Below are 12985 nucleotides of genomic sequence, written 5' to 3' on the forward strand. Positions count from 1 at the left end.
GGTGGGCGTGGCCAAGGTGGGCACGGCCAGCTCAATGTTGCTCCTGGGGAGGGATGCCTGTGGAGGCTGGGCAGGGTTGGGGGAAATCCAGGGGGTCTTTGGCGGGTGGGGCAGTGGGCAGGAGGGCGTCTTGCTCATCTGATGGCTTAGGGGGGAAGGGGGCAGCTACAGCCCCTTCCAAACGCTGCCGTCTCACAAAAGCAGGATGAAAACTCCAAAAAGCGACAAGGAAAAAAAGTTAAAACAGAAGAGTGTCTGGCGATGGTTTCTTCCCTGTGGGATGGGGGGCTTGGGGGGAGGCTCCTGAGCCCCACAGCTCTTCCAAGGGGGGGAGGAGGAGAGTGGGGAGGGGCTGTGCTGGGATCAGGGCTCCTCGTGCCTTCCGGTGCCTGCCTGCGCTCTTCTGCCGTAGATCCTGCGGCTCCGCTTGCCTGGCAGGGCGGGGGCACGCTTGTGCAGGGGGACGCACATGGGGCTGCTGCCTCACTTTCTGTGCCATGCCGAAACTGGGCTGGGCTGGGCGTGGAGCCTCGCGGTTTCTTCCACCGTGAATATCGGGAGCGCCCACCCCACCTACCGCTCGTCCCGGGGCAGCTGCCACCGTCCCGCACTCTTCAGCACTTCTCTGGCCAGCCAAGTGCGCCAGGATGCCTCCCTTTGGGCTCCCTCGGCCTCTCTTCCCCTCCAGGCTGGGGCTGGTCAGATTCCCCCCTGGGGAGACCTGCACTCATCCCCGGGCAGCCCTCCTCCTCCATCCTCCTGCTCCTTCTGTGGGTAGGCCGTGGCTTACTGAGCTGGCAGCGCCTCACCCTGCACATGTCCTCAGGTGGAGGAGCCGGGCAGCCACAGCTCTCGCTCCCTTCCGGCCCCCATCTGCCCGAGGCCCAAGCTCAGCGCACCCGGCTGGCCAGTGATGGGCTGCAGAGCACAGGATGGCAGCAGGTGGGGTGGGTGTCCACAGGGGAAGAAGCAGCAAGGAGGCTCTGCTCCCAGTCCAGCCCAGCCCCAGCACGGCATGGCAAGTGAAGCAGCAGCCCCACATGCGTCCAACATAACCCTCGCAGAGTGCCGTTCTCAGCTGCCCCGACCCAACCCTCGCAGAGCCCCGACCCGATTCCTTACCTCCACCCGGTTTGTTCTGTGACCTCATGGCAGCGGCACTGGGCAGGAGGTGGCAAATGGCCAGTTTTGGCATGGTGTGGCTGTTTGCTTCCGACCGGAGGCAAACAGCTGTGATGTGCAAGGCAGCAAATGGCCACGATGCGTGAAGTGGCAAACGGCCATTTCAGCATGGTGCAGCTGTTTGCCTTGTCGTGTATTGCACCCAATGCTGCTGCAATGCGGCTCAGCTGAAAGCAGCTGTGGAACAAGGGTAGGTTTCCCCCCACCTGCTGCATGGATCACTGTGTCACCACCGCCTGGGGAGCGCCAAAACTCACTTGCAAGTCCGGGGCACTGGAGTTTCCCAGTGTAGCCATGCCAAGCCATGCCGCCAGGGTTCCCAGTGGCCAGCAGAAGGGAGATCGTGGCAAGAACGATCTTTTTCCCCATTCCATCCCTTGCCCTTGAGCTCAACTTGACACCTCTTTCTCTACGCCGCTTCTGGCTTCTCACCTTTCCCTGCCCATCTCTTGCAGCTGCTCCCTGACTCCCGGTGCAGAGAAAGAAAATGAAAGCGCTGGCACACGTGGAGGGGGGGGATCAGCCCAGCCCCGCTTCTCTCTGGGGCGATGGCGCGCGTGCCCATAGGTTCGCCACCACGGGACTAGGATTTAAATTGGAGTGAAGTGGGTGCAGGATTCTTATATCAATTTAGCCATTCCATGCATCTGATGAAGTGATCTGTACTTCACAAGAACACAAGACTTTGTGCTGGCTTGATTAATGTGGCTCTCCTTCTCCAAGAATTTACTTTGTGTCCTCTCTTAGTCTACACACTCCTACTTGTTGGCTCTTTGCTAATTTGAGAATACAAATAGTCCTTGACTTACAACTTTCATTTAGTGTCCATTTAAAATTATAGCTGCATTATATATATATATACAGCTATTTGCACCATAATGACCTGTCCTTGCACTTATGATCACTGCAGCATACTCATGGTTACTTGATTAAAGGTTGAACACTTGGCAACCAGCATGTATTTACGACAATTGTAGTGTCCTGAGTTCATGGGACTGCCATTTGCAACCTTTCCAGCCAACTTCTGACAAGCAAAGCCAATGAGGAAAGCCATGCTTAATTACCATGTGATTCATTTAAAACTCCAGTGATTTGCTTAATAACTGTGGCCCCCAAAATTGGGCACAACTCATTTAATAACCGCTTTGCTTAGCGACAGAAATTCTGGTCCCAATTGTAAGTCGAGGACAATTTTTGCTCCCTTCTATCTTCCTTCCCAAATACATTCACTGCACGTTGTTTTCATTGCAGGATGTAGATGTCCAGCTTCTAGGCTTTGGCTAGTATGCACATTTCCTTTCAGTTATAATTACAAATCTAGTTTTACTAATCATTGGTCTGGTTGTGTTCCAATCTTTGAGATCACTAACCCGCGAATACAGAATGCTTCAACCTCCAGCATTTTGTGCTTTTCCATTTCTTGGGGCCATCACATGACAGATGATCCCAAAACATTGCCAAAAATGATTACTTTCATGGGTCCTTACTCCTAACTTATTTCCTATCTGTGAATATTTTGAAAACACACACACACAAAGTAAAAATAGTTAATGCTATTAGTGCTTAAATATAAAGCTCATCAGGAGCTGCTGCAGTAGTCAATCCTTAGAAAGGTTATGAAAAATTCAAATTGTAGTCCTGGGTTTAAGTTATAAAATCCTATAGATATCCAAGCTATCTAAAGAGCTAACTCTTCCAAGTTCATTGTGTCCAGCCTCTTCATTCTTCCTGTAAATGGATAGTCTGGGTACCCCAGGTTTGGATGGTGAAAGAAGCAAGGGTCCAGAAGCAGAGCAAAATTCCTCCAAATTCAGAAGAATTAGAAAATATACAGAAATCAGATGGATACTCCTCTAATTCACATGAGTATGATTAGGGGAGGGGCACAATCAGATTTGCAAAATTCTGTTATTATAGCTACCGTCAGTAACAGTAGTTTTAACCTTCAGGTGAGTTGATTCCTAATCTGGTTTGCCTAATTCAGACACATTATAGTTTTGTTACCATCTGCAGAGTGCTATTGTAAATTTATACTGATCATTAGAAAAATTGTTAGAATGAAACTTTATAGTCTGTGTGCCAACCAGAGATATGCATTTGTGGCAGTAATCAAGTAATGGAAATAAATAATGGAAGATAATGTGAGCACTGATATGGCATATTTCTAATTTTTAAAAATTAAAATTAAATCAACAAAATATTTTATAGCTACTGAATGTATGCATCTCCAAGTTAGGGAAAAAATAATGGTTCATCTAATTGCTGGTGATGTGGTGTTGAAAGTTCAATATTTACCATATGATGAATGCTTTAGTGCCTTTCATTGGACTGCAGTAATTTCACTATTAATTTTGTTCAGGAATACGCACTGATCTCTGAGGAAGCTCATGTTTTTAGTACTGTATTATATACCAATGGTTTGGAAATTTAGGGGAAGACAGTGAAAATGTATACTGCACAGGTTTATAGTTACAAAAAATTGCCCTGAAAGAATCCCCTTATTCTGTTATGAATTGTGCAGCAATCTGAAGAATTCATTTCTTTTTTATATTCAAAGAAGGATTTTAATTTTGGAAGCATTGTTTTGAGGACTATTTTGAAATGTAGATTCCAAATATTAATGCACATGCTTAATTGTATGACATGAAATTTATGTAATATATATAAGCCTTTGTAGGTTTTGTTCTGGGCAGTGGTGGCAAACCTATGGCATGGGTGCCAGAAGTGGCACTCGGAGCCCTCTCTGTGGGCACACATGCCATTGCCCCAGCCGTGCCTTCCCCTGCGACCCTCTTTTCACCAGCAGCCCCCTGGAGGAGAGTTGCCCCCGAGCGTGGCCCAAGCGGAGCAGCGCAGCCAAGGACATGGCAGCCAGGCAGCGTAGACAAGACTGCCCTCACGCCACATCGTGCACAGTTGGTGCTGTGGGGTGCGGGCAGAGAGCGTGGCTGCCATGGCACTGCTGGGCTGCCTGGGTGATCTGCAACGGGCCCTGGAGGCGGTGAGTGGCCCTGTGGGCAGGCGGGATGGGGCGGGGCAGGGTTGGAGCCAGTTTTTGGGCATTCGGTCTCTAAAAGATTCACCATCACTGTTTTAGGGAGTATTTTTTGGTAAATAATAGAAAAATAAAAAATGAGGTCTTTAGTTAGATCTACGAGAGAAGTAAAACCATTCATTTAGAAATAGTTACTATTTGAAGTTATCCAACAAGATGTTGGAGGACCAGTTGAAAGTCACATTTTTCAACACCATCGTAACTTCAAATGGTCTCTAAACAAATACCAGTAGTCATAAGTGAAGGACTACAAAAAATGACTTTGAAAAATTTGTCTCTGAGAAAAAAATGCTCTACATTTTGGCAATCTCTTATAAAGCCCTTTTGTAGAAAATCCACTGGCGATCTTAGCCATTCTCAACTCCAGCTGAGAAGATCATCCTGCTTATCCTGTAGGAAACTCAGAGTAATTTGAAAAGCCCCTCTCTGACCCTCTTTGAGCTCTGTGGACAATTGAGGTAATGGGCAGACAGTCCTTCAAATAGGTAGGCAAAGACTGGAAGTACGTGAAGCTGGCCTATGACTTTCAGGTGCAAAGCAGAGGGACCAGGTCAATAATCTTGGTGACATTTCCTGAAATATTGCTGTCACCAAGAAAACAACTAATGTCATGTAGCTGGGGATTGAGAATATGTAGCAATTTTATACACAGAATACCCAACTGACCAACAGCTGATAGTATTAGCTCCAATCCAGTTCATAGCGTAATGATTGGCTGGATGCCCAGAACTAGCTAAGCAAAAATCTAGTCATTTAACCCTGGCATACAGTTTTTCTGTCAACACCCAAAGATGTACGTATGGTTATAGCATGTCCTGCCGCCTTTATGATGCTTTGCCAAATAATGTAATTAATTCTGATTTTGTTCCATGTGCATAGAAAATGAGCGGTCTGTGTTGATGATAGGCCAAGCAGAAAGTGTAGATCAGCTCTTTGTCAGCCCAGGTTGAATTCTCAACCTGGAGAAATGAGAAATGAACTTTTTAAATGCCAGAGTAAAGCACTAGTGAACTTACTGAACTTATTAGTTTCCAAAAACGGATGAAAACTGATCAAGGAGAGAAGCAACTAGAACTAAGGAGAAACTTCCTAACAGTGAGAATGATCAACCAGTGGAACAGCTTGCCTTCAGATTTTGTGGGTGCTTCATCACTGGAAGTTTTTAAAAAGAGACTGGACAGTCACTTGTCTGAAATGGTATAGGATCTCCTGCTTGGGCAGGGGGCTGGACTAGAAGATCTCCAAGGTCCCTTCCAGCTCTATTCTGATTCTGATTCTATTTTCCAAAGCATCAGAAGGCAAGAAAAGAAGAAATGGTTGGAAACCAATCAAGGAGAGAAGCAACCTAGAACTAAGGAGAAACTTCCTAACAGCAAGAACAATCAACCAGTGGAACAGCTGGGCTTCAGACATTGTGGTTGCTTCCTCACTGGAGGTTTTTAAGAAGACAGCCACTTGTCTGAAGTGGTATAGGGTCTCCTGCTTGACCAGGGGGCGGGACTAGAAGGCCTCCAAGGTCCCTTCCAACTTTGTTATTCTGTATCATACAGCTAAATGTTTCTATGTACTAGAAGAACCTTTGAAGATGGTTATATCTTCCCTCAGTCATCTTTTCTATAGATTAAACCTTCCCAGGTCTTTTAAGTGTTCCTCATAGGGATTGGTTTCTAAACTCTTTGTCTTTCCTCAATTGGTCTCACTTCTCACTGTCTGGTTTGAATTAGGCACTACAGGTAGTTCTTGATCTATGACCACAATTGAGCCCAAAATTTCTGTTGTCGAGAAAGGCAGTTGTTAAGTGAGTTTACCCCATTTTACAATCTTTTTTGCCAGAATTGCTGAGGAAATCACAAAAGTTCTTAAGTGAATCATGTGGCTGTTAATCAAATCTGGCTCCCTTTGCTTGTCAGAAGGAAGGCTGCAAATGACAAGCCAGGATTTTGGGATGCCAAGTACGTGATCACCTGATTGTGGGGATGTTGCAACGGTCATAACTATGAGAACAGGTCATAAATCACTTTTTTTCAGTGCCATTGTAATTTTGAATGATTGTTAAATGAATGGTTGTAAGTTGAGGGCTACCTATACTCTAAGTGGGGGCTGAGCAGGGCAGAGTAGAGTAAAATAATTACTCTCTACCTTGCCTGATTGCTTAATATTTTTTTTTCTTGTATTGTCTCCTCTCTTTCCCGCAATCCCACAATTTCTTCCCCTTGCAGGGGGGAAGGATGGCTTTTCTTTGCTGCCCTTCCCGAAAGGTCCTAATTGAAAGTTAGCTCATTTCTACAACTTTGATTAGTTAATTAGCACCCAGACCCAGCTTGCCCTGCTCTCTGAAATTGGCATGATCTTAATCAATTTCACCCCAAATGGAGGGCTGGGAGCAAGGGCCAATTATTCTCAATTATGGGCTTGCTTACTCTCTTGTAATCTCTTCCTTGCCATGAGTGTAAAAACAAACATTGATTTACCCTTGCTAATTATTCAAAACCAAGGTAATGATTCTAAAGGATAGAGGGAGTGGGAAAAAGGGCTGTAAGATTTGCCCCCTTTCCTTGGGAGTCAAGTTCTGGAACATGAACCTTTCCTGTTCAGACTCACCCTGCTCATTTGGGGTTGTATCCTTTTGACATTGTAAGTACTTACGGGTAATTCCTTAATAAAACATTTTAAAGCTTTATTCAAGTTCTGCTCTCTCTCTCTCTCTCTCTCTCTCTCTCTCTCTCTCTCTCTCTCTCTCTCTCTCTCTCTCTCTCTCTCTCTCTCTCTCTCTCTCTCTCTCTCTCTCTCGGTATACTCTACAAAATTTGTAAGATTTCACTTTCATGGAGCATCTGGAAGACTGTATCTTTTCATCTTCCTTTTGAGTCAGGCATACCAAAAAAAAGCCTTTTTTCAATTGTTTCACCAATTGGTTCTCATTGTATAAATAATATTTTTTGCTGTTTGAGCATTAGTCTATACTGCTCTATGCTACCTCTATACTTCATTGCCAACATATCATCTTTATTAATCTTCAAAGAGTCACTATGCTTTAAGTCAAGCCATTGTCAATTGTCAATTGAGCCATGATGGCACAGTGATTAGAATGCAGTACTGCAGGCTACCTCTGCTGACTCCGGCTGCCGGCAGTTCGATCCTGACCGGCTCAAGGTGGACTCAGCCTTCCATCCTTCCGAGGTGGGTAAAACGAGGACCCAGATTGTTGGGGTCAATCTGTAAACCGCTTAGTGAGAGCTGTAAAGTACTGTGAAGTGGTATGTAAGTCTAAGTAATATTGCTATTGCTATTGTGGCTTTGGTGGATTTCTCTTTTCGTAACTGGAACTGTTCGGAATTCTATTTTTACTCTTATCTTGTTTTAGGAGACAGATGATGCTCATATTGTGAATGGAAAGATGATATTAGCTGCATCGCATTTTTTTTAGCAGCATCACAAAAGCAACAGGGTTATGTTGTCTCTCTCTCTTTATCTACATGGATGGTGTCTAGCTACAAATCCTTCTTCCTTAATGTACATCCTTCCTGCTTGCCAGAGAGAGGCACTCAATTTCCATTGCTTTCAGGGGCTGCTATAGTGCCTAATGGATTAAGCCTTGTTTTCTAAAAGCTTGCTTTCCTGGGTTCAGATGCACTCACCCTTTATTTATAAAAAAAATCCACAGGGGCTTTCTCTGGAGAAAAAGAAGAGTTTATAACTTGATTTCACACACATCCCCAGACAAGAAAGAGCACTGTGTTTTCTTGATTGCAATTTAGCTGTAGGTAATGAATTATCAATGTGTGGGAGGACAACATAGGGCCAATAGTAATTTGATTGCTGATCTTAGCACTCAAGCATCTTCCATGGCTTAATTTTATTTGCATGTTTTATTTGTAACTTTTCCTGAGCTCAGTGGTTTCAGATATGTCAAGGTTCAGCAGGAAGGCTCTCTATAGCCCAATGGCTATGTAGAAGGGTTTCTTTAAGCACTTTCTCCAGCTTTCATATGTTAGCCTATAACAATCAGAGCAAATGGCTATGATCCTGGAACTTGGAAGCCAATCTGTGAGGAGCGGGCCAGGTCAAACAAAACTCTTTCATGGAAATACATAAATGTTTTTTGAGTATGAACTGGATGAAGTTTTGTTGTGCTTCACTGATAAGTTTGAATGACACCAAAAGTTAGCAGAAGGGCTGCTAGACAAGGGCAGAACTGAAGATAGATACCCAGAATTATCAGGAAAAATAGAGAAAGGGCACGGATGAAAGATAAGAAGTGAAGGAAAATAAGGTTTACACATCTTCTCTCAGCTCCCACATAATCATGAAATAGGACAAAAAAAATGGCTGCCATCTGTATACAGTATGTACTTCTTACAACTTGCGACAATAAAATGGGACCAGAATTTCCATAGCTAAGCAGTGGGCTTATTAAGTGAGTTGCACCCATTTCTGCAACCTTTTAAACCATGGTTCCTAAGCGAATCACTGCCATTATTAAATGAATCATGTGATCATTAAGCAAATCTGGCTTCCAGATTGAGTTTTCTTCTGAGAAGCCAGATGGGAAAGTCACAATCACATAACCCCAGGATGCTGCAGTTTTGATCACGTGACCTTAGGAATGCTTTACCAGCCATAAATGCAAGGAGGGGCTGCATAAGTCACTTTTTTTCAGTGCTGTACTTTGAATGGTCACCAAACAAATGGCTGTAAATTGAGGACTCCCTGTACATTAATCTTCTTCTCAGTTGTTGCTTCCATACCTCAGCTGTAACAAGAAGCTTTCAGAAAGGCCAATTGTGGGAAATCTATATGCTTCTGAATATCACATGGATATTATATTTATTTATCTATTTACTCGTATTATTTAAATTATTAACCATCCATAGCTGCTCAGCTCACAGCAGATTTGTATGTATGCCTCTGTCTGTGATAGGAATACTCCATTTGAAAGCACATTTTCTGTGTTTTCACAGTGTTAGCACGATTGGAGTGCTGAGCCAATTAATTTCCAGCTCAGCCCCAAGTAATTCCAAACAGTAGCAAAGGTAATATTTCCCTTTGGCCCACTTTGAAATGTTGTTTTCAGGGGGTCTGGAATGGCTAACCCTCTTGCTTTTCTTGACTCCTAACTTTTCCCTTTCTCTTCCTCTGCCATTAGTTTCCATTTAAAACTGTCTGACTCTAGGAAATGTCTCTTTCAATTTACAGGGGTCCTTCCAAAAAGAATCAGGAACCAGACAAAATTATCACCAATTGCACACCTGTTTGATTCCCTTTATTCTACAATGCTTCCAGAATGATATGCAAAGATCTGCAAATGTTCACAACTGTACAGTGTCAACGCTGCTAACATTGGATGTTCTTGCTTTGATAACAGATGACAATGCAGCCATTTTCTCTATGCTTTTAGAATTTGTTGGTGCTGGGAGGGGGAATTGGAATGAGAGTTCAGTTAGTCATAATAATAACTCTGCCGTGGGAATCCAAGGACAAACTGGGTCCAGAGTTGATAACGTTTTGGCTGGAGAGCTGGGAAGAAAGTCCACACTTCAAGCTAATTGGAGAATGTGATTTATGACTGTTTATTGGGGATTGGAATTGTACTTTGTTACTTTGGGTCCAGGGGAGGGGAATTTAGTTTTTGGGTTCAACTATGTAGTGCCAATACTTTGTTTCCCGAATAAAAGATTATTTAAGGAAAACAATGCGTTGAAGTTCTTTTGAAGGGTTTCATCTGTCGGAACCATGACATTCAGATCCATTTCTGGTTCGTACAATTGTGGAAGGCACCTGGTAGCAACATGCTTGCCTGTTGGTTTCAGAGCTTCTGAAACCAACTTAAAGGCTTTCAGAGCCTTTAAATAGAAACCGGAGGAGTGGCCTGTTTGCAACAGGGTCATTTCCCTTTCTGTAACTGCTCCAGTTGCTTTGCAAATAGCCAAAGAAATGTTTACAACATATAAAAACATGGAGATTGTGACTCTTTTCCCCTTCTTTTTATGAAAGGGGTGATCAGGAGAAATGATTTTTGTTATTCTATAAGTTGTGACAAAGCACAGATTAAAGTGAAAGCAACTTTGGAGGACAACAATGCTGATGCATGGAAATGCCCTGAGTATATACGAATATGTACAGGTAATTCTTAACTTATGACTGACTGCTTAGTTTCAAAGTTACAATCTACCTGAAAAAAGTGATCTTTCCTGCAGTCATGTGACCGTACACTAGGTGCTCAGCAACACAACTACATTTACATCCTTTTACAGTGTCCCACAGTCATATGATCAGGTTTCATAACAGTTTTGCTGAAAAGTTGCACTTCCAATTTTTGTCAAGTCAAAACTGCACTCATAATAAACCATTGGTTTCCACTTATTACTACTGCATTCACTTAACAATCTCTGCAAAAAATGTTATAAAATTGGGCTAGTAAGCTTAGTGATCTGTTTTACGACTGTTAACGACTTAACGACCGTAATGGGCAGGCTCCATTATGGTGGCGACTTAAAGACTAATTATATTTGTAAAAGTAGGACTGAGAAATGGAAATGCATGATGATTCTGACCCCATCACTCTTTGCCACCGTGAACACCTGCCATGCTCTGTTTAAAACAATTTGCTAGGTGACTTCAAGATAACAGAATACTTCTTATGATGAAAGTCGCAAAACATAGAAATGGCAATCAACTGCCCTGAAATAGCAACATCAGTCTACTGTCTGTTTCCCTGTGAGTGTAATCTATCAAATACATATTTGATTTTGGCTTCCATGGTACCTACAGGAAAGCAATTTGCACAAGTGATGGGGTAGAGCAATAAGGCCTTTGGGTTTAATTCAGAAAAAAAGCAAACTGGGCAGGGTTGCCTTAAGGGCTATATTGCAGCAGAGAGGTGAGTCAGTCTACTCATTTGCTGATTTTAAAATAGATATATGCAAACATCGTGAAAGACACTTAGGAGGATATTGATATGCAGATAAATATGGGCTTCACACAGGAGTGTCCATTGTGTACATGTCTGTGCATGTCAAAAAATCAGGACGGTAACTATTTACAAGTATTTTTTCACTTACAATTATTAATTAATGACCATTCAAAAGTACAATGGCACCAAAAAGAGTGACTTATAAACTGTTCTTGCACTTATAACTATCACAGCACCCCCACAGTCACATGAACAAAATTTGTGTGCATGGCAACAGGTATGTATTTTTAACCATTGCGGTATCCTCAAGTCATGTGATTGCCATTTGCAAATTTTCCAACAAACAAAATCAATGGCTGAAATCAAATTTGCTTAATGAACATCTGGTTCTCTTAATGACTGTAATGGCAATGGTTTGGTCATAAAATTGTGTGCAACTCACTTACCAACTACCTTGCCTACCAGAAGAAATTCTTGTCCCAATTGTGGTCATAAGTTGAGGACTTCCTGTAATGTCCATTGCATGTGTGAAAGGTGTGGGAAAAAAAGACAGGATTTCAATTGCCATCTTAATGTTTTTAAACTTTCCTACAGGATGGCTCTGCCTTCACTGTTGATCTTCACAAGGTCCTGGAACAACTGCATGAATAGCCCAAGAGACAATTAAAAGCATAATGACAAAATTATATATGTAATAAAAAAATTGTAACTCCATAAATCCTATCCAGATATAAGCCTCATTGCATTCATGAAGATTTCCAGTTTTTGGTTACAATCATTTAAATATGAGCCAGCAGTGTGCTGCAGCTGCCAAAAAAGCCAACACAGTGCTAGGCTGCATTAACAGAGGAATAGAATCAAGATCACGTGAAATATTAATACTACTTTACAATGCCTTGGTAAGGCCACACTTGGAATACTGCATCCAGTTTTGGTCACCACGATGTAAAAAAGATGTTGAGACTCTAGAAAGAGTACAGAGAAGAGCAACAAAGATGATTAGGGGACTGGAGGCTAAAGCATATAAGGAACGGTTGCTGGAATTGGGTATGTCTAGTTTAACGAAGAGAAGGACGAGAGGGGACATGATAGCAGTGTTCCAATATCTCAGGGGCTGCCACAAAGAAGAGGGAGTCAAGCTATTTTCCAAAGTGCCTGAAGGCAGAGCAAGAAGCAACGGGTGGAAACTAACCAAAGAGAGAAGTAACCTAGAACTAAGGAGAAACTTCCTGACAGTTAGAACAATTAACCAGTGGAACAACCTGCCTCCAGAAGAGGTGAATGCTCCAACACTGGAAGTTTTTAAGAAGTTTGACCTGTCGGTAAACAGACTTTACCATATCCCAATGGACGGACTCGTCCCCCAACCTGAACTACTGGAGGTTCCAGGGAAGGTTGAAATAATAATAATAATAATAATAATAATAATAATAATAATAATAATAATAATAATAATAATAATAATGATGATGATGATGATGATGATGATGATGATGATGATGATGATGAGCTACGTTGTCCACTACAGTAACCGTTATAGAGTTGAACTATGATTTTTATATTGTGCTCAAGAGAACCTAACAAATGTCAGAGAAACTGATATAAGAAAGTGTGAGAAGGAAATAGCAGATTGGATCCTATTTTAAACAGTCAAAATTGGTTCATTGGAATGTTTACTGATTTAAGTATCATTGATCTCAGTAGATTTAATAAGCAGATTTCAAGCTAATGCTCAATTAATTAATTAAGTTTATGATGGCCTCTCACTTTAGAAAACTTGGGTGGCTTACAAAATCCATAAAAAGAGCAAAACAATTAAAACCCACAAAAAAAAA

The sequence above is a fragment of the Protobothrops mucrosquamatus genome, unplaced genomic scaffold (genome assembly GCF_001527695.2).
Source record: "Protobothrops mucrosquamatus isolate PMUCROS unplaced genomic scaffold, P.Mucros_1.0 scaffold13, whole genome shotgun sequence".
In the NCBI taxonomy this organism is placed as follows: Eukaryota; Metazoa; Chordata; class Lepidosauria; order Squamata; family Viperidae; genus Protobothrops; species Protobothrops mucrosquamatus.